The sequence below is a fragment of the Wolffia australiana genome, chromosome 1 (genome assembly GCF_029677425.1).
Source record: "Wolffia australiana isolate 7733 chromosome 1, ASM2967742v1".
Lineage (NCBI taxonomy): Eukaryota > Viridiplantae > Streptophyta > Magnoliopsida > Alismatales > Araceae > Wolffia > Wolffia australiana.
The window spans coordinates 27,189,285-27,194,308 of record NC_135835.1 but is presented as its reverse complement, the minus strand read 5'-3'; positions in this window follow the sequence as shown (position 1 = coordinate 27,194,308).

The window sequence follows — 5,024 nt, the reverse complement described above, 5'->3', positions numbered from 1 at the left end:
CACGCGAGCCAATGGCTTTATGATTCCAAGCCTTCTTTGGAATTATAGAGGGATAGGCAACCCTCTAACCCAGTCACATCTCCTCTCCCTAATCAAGAAGTATAACTTAGGAATAGTTGGACTTATTGAGCTGATGACTACATTGGACCACTCCCATTTCATTGTGAGGAAACTCAAAATGGATCGTGTTTATTGTCACCCCTCGAATAAGCTATGGCTTTTGTGGAAGCGGGATTATTCGTTGGAACTACTGGTCGAAGGGACCCCTTACGCCACTTTTGATGTATTGTATTCCCCGAAGCCTTACACGCTTACCGTAGTCTATGCCTCACATAGACACCTTGTGCGGGAGGCCCTTTGGGAGGAACTCGCCTTACACATTCGTACTCACTCACAACTTGTTGATCTTCCTTGGTTTTTAGCTGGGATTTCAACTGCATACGGGCAGTCAGAGAATGCCATGGAGGTCGGCCCCCTAGGTTGCAATCTATGCAAGCGTTCAATGACTTCATTCACCAGATATCACTTGTGGAGCCTCTACCATCGGGGAGAAGTGGACATGGTGTAATGAATGTCAAGCAGATGCACGTATGTACGAATGGATCGACCGTTGTTTCACAAATAGCACTGCACTAATGCAGCGTACCATCATGATTGAGATCCTACCGAGATATTACTCGAACCACTCACCGATCCTCCTTCTCCTAGACTCGAGTAATCGAGTTCGTCACCCTCCGTTTTGCTTTCAAGCCATGTGGTGAGAGCACAACGACTTCCATCGTTTTGTACACAGCCATTGGCATGGAACGATCTTGACATCACCTATGGAGGACTTCAATTATCTACTGAGGAATCTCAAGTTCCACCTGAAATGGTGGAATCGACATGTCTTCGGAGACATACACACACTTGTCAAAGCAATCATGACAGAACTAGCTACTGTCGAATGATAGTTGCAAGAGGTTTGGACGGGTGACGTGGGAGAGCGCCAGCTTCAACTTAGGGAACAGCTTGAGGATGCTATGCGGCGTCACGAGATTTTCTATCTCAAGAAATCACAAGTCCAATGGCTGAGAGAAGGTGATAGAAACACATGTTTCTTTCACGCCTTTATTCGTCACAAAGCGCGTCCTAATTATACAACCCTATTAGAGACGTATGATCAGGACCCCACCCAGCTAGCGGGCGCAAGAGTGGAGTTTTATCGATCACTCATCTCCTCATAACCAACTGTTGTGAACGAGGAGCTCCTTGCATCTATCCCTCACTTGGTGACCGACCAAGAAAACGCCCTCCTCACAGCCCTTCCTACTCGAGCAGAGATCAAGGAGGTTGTCTTTTCCTTGGCTAGGAACAAGGCCCCGGAACCGGATGGGTTCTCAACGGAATTTTATACCACATGTTGGGATATTCTAGGCACAGATTTAGTGCTTGCCATAAAGGAAGCGTTTACGCAAAAAGTCTTCCCTCGAAGTTGGAAATCCACTTTTTTGGTGCTCATTCCAAAAGTGGACACCCCAACTACCTTTAGGGACTTTCGCCCGATTAGTCTTTGTAATGTATGCTACAAAGTTGCATCCAAAATCATTACAAATTGACTAGGGGACTTCCTTGATTGCCTTATCTCACCTGAATAGTGGGGTTTTGCCAAGGGTCGACAAATCCATGACAATATCATGCTCGTTCAAAACCTAGCCCAGTCCTTAAACGTTCATATTCCAGGCTCAAATGTCATCATCAAACTAGAAATGGAGAAGGCCTTTGATCGAGTTGAGTGGAACTTCCTTACCCAAGTGTTGAGGCGCTTTGGATTCACAGATACGTTCATCGATCTTGTCGATGCCTGCATTAGAGAGAATCATTTCTCTCTCCTGATGGATGGAAACTCCATTGGCTGCTTCACGGCCACAAGAGGTCTAAGGCAAGGTGATCCTATCTCGCCCACCCTTTGTATATTGATGGAGGAGGTATTCACCCGATCGCTCACACGTGCGATCGACCACGGTCTCATCCAACCGTATTTTACAAAAAGGGGCTGCCCAATCCTCTCACACTCTCTATTTGCCGATGATGCCATCATCTTCCTCAATGGATCCAAAAAAATATATTAAGGAATTTATGAGTGTCCTTACAACATACGAGCAAGCTTCGGGGCAGGTCGTTAATGCCTCGAAGAGCAGCTTCATAGTTGGTACTTAGACCACTATAAAGCGCTCTGAGATACTCCAGCACTATACCTGCTACTCACGAGGATGCCTCCCGTTCAACTATCTTGGATACCCTATCTTTTGAGGGCCAGCTAGGCATCATTACTTCGATGCCTTGTTGGGCAAACTTAGAAAGAAACTAGAGGGATGGAAACTTCGGTCCCTATCCCCTAGAGGACGTATCCAACTTATTCGACATGTCTTCATGAGTATCCCACTACACATCCTCGCGGTCCACTCACTATCTCTTACAGTCCTCTGCTCAGTGGAACGACTATGCGCATGTATCTTATGGTCCGATCACCTCGAGGGAGAGAGTCGTCATCACTGGGTTTCTTGGGAGAAAGCATGTTGGCCGACGGCCGAGGGGGGTCTAGGGATCAGACGCCTCACAGGCGTCCAGGACATGCTTCAAAAGAAGCTCGTATGGCGTATGTACACCACACACTCCCTAGCGGGCAATTTTTATTTCAGCCAAGTATGGCGAGTGGGCCCATCGAGAGATAGATATCCGGGGCCATCATAGATGACAAACGTGGCAGCGCCACTGGCTTGAGATCGCTCAGGTTACGCGCTAGCATATTGGTCAAGGAGAGATTAGCACCTGGTTTGATACCTGGCATGTTGACGAGCCGTTTGCTCGCCACCCATAGTTTGTACCACGGCGAGTGCGACTCACAGTTGCCCAACAACTTCTGGGTAACAAACAACACCTATGGGAGCAGCATGGGCTCCCTTCAGCCACGTTATCTGAGGTCCAGACTACCCCAATCGGGTTGACTCCCGACTGTGCCATTTGGACGCTCACACTCAATGGTGCCTACTCATGCAAATCTTCTTGGGAGCATTTCAGTGAGAAAGCCCCCATCCAGCACTAGGGTCGCTGCATATGGCATCCAGCGATCCTTACTCGCGTCTCCTTTTTCCTCATAGACTCTTACATCGTGGCCTTCCAGCCGATGATCGAGTGATCCGTATAGGTCATTCTCTTAGCCCTCGTTGCCACTGCTGTCCCACATCCCCACACACTAAGACCATGAATTAATTTTGCAATTAATAAATCTTAATTATGCTTAATAATGTTTTTAATTAATTAAAATCAAGTAAGACTTAATTTTGATTTTAAATATTTCGGTCAAAAAGCTCAAGATAGAAATATTTCAATTTTAAGATCAGATTAATTCGGATTATTAATTTCCCAATTATTATAAAATTTTAAGACAATTTTTTATGGATCAAAATTGGGAATGAAATAATCGAGAAAGGGATTTTTAAATTGGACTTCATGATGGATGAAATTTAGAATCAAATTTCATTTTTCGATTTTTTATATATAAAATTAAATTCCCGAACAATAAAAATCAAAATCTAGAGAGATAAACTAGACAAATTAACCTAGAGAGAGAAAGTGAAGAATTTGGGGAAAAGATGAAATCCGACCCTAAATTAAAAATCTAATGATGCAAAAATGTTCTAAATTGATGTAGAACTAAAGATCAAAAATCAGATCTTGAATCAGAATCAAAATGCAGTGCTAATTTCATTCAAAACCAACTTCAAGGGCATCTACATTTTGCCCATGCCTTGGCGTTTTAGAATTGTTCAAGAAGAAGATTGAAATACAAATCAGAAACTTATAATTTTGAGTGCAGAATCAAGAACTGTCGACTTCCAAAGCATCCCTTGTGTCTTTCCTGGCCAAATCCTTGGAGAGAGCTTCAAAAAGTCATTTTTGCCCATTTCCAGATCTCCATTTAAAGATCCAACCGTCTGGATTGTAGAGGGAGAAAAGACGAACCTACCCTCAAAATTGCAGCCCAATGGGACGTCTAGATCTCAAGATATCAAGGTTTTAGTGAGGATTAATCTAGGCCGTTGGATGTATTTATCTCTCCTCCAAGAAGGTAGGAAAATGGATTTTTCTATTGGTCGGAATATTTTTTCTCGTTTTCTGCGTTCGTCGCCCTCAATCATTGGAAAGTGATTCCTATGTTTAAATGGACCTAAAAAATGCCACATCACCCTTTTATTATTGTTTTTTCTATGAAATAAGAGAAAAAGACAAATGCAGCCGCATATTTTGACACTTGCATCGTTGATTTCCGTGTGCATTTAATGCACGCGGCAAATCGACGCCGCATGCGTCTTTAATCACGTGTGTCGGTTGTCCCGTGCATTAAATGCATGCGGCTAACCTATTCACGTGCGAAGAACCAATCACGCATGTCGGGTGCCGTGTGCATTTAATGCATGCGGCTGACCGACGAGGTAATAATAATAATAAATAAAAGGTTACCTTTTTTGCCGCCCGTGCCATGGTAGCTTCAAATTATTTGCTCATTAAGGCATCGCGATTCGCGATGCCACAATGAGCTAATCATTGATAAAATCTGGCACTCCAATCATTCGCCCGAATTTTTGGGCGAATGACGTGGACGCCACCCATTTAATAGAAAATTCATTTTAAAATATTAAATAAATTAATAAATATCAATTCTTTTAGTCCAAAATCATTTCTTGACTAAATAATGGTCAGAAAGTTATAAAAAGAATATGGAAAAATTCCAGAAAAATCAGGAAAGCCCTTACCTACCTTTAGCCAAGTATTTAAGGCCCTGTAAAAAATATTTATTCACTGAAATGAGGTTAAATTCCATGTAAAAAATGATAAAAAATCAGAAATAATAATAAATTCAAAGTGGAAGTGATTTATCTTCATTTTAATATGATAACATGAAAATATAATCATTAAAACACATAAATATAATGTAAAATTCAATAATTAATCATGTTAATTTTCAAGTTATCACCTACCCC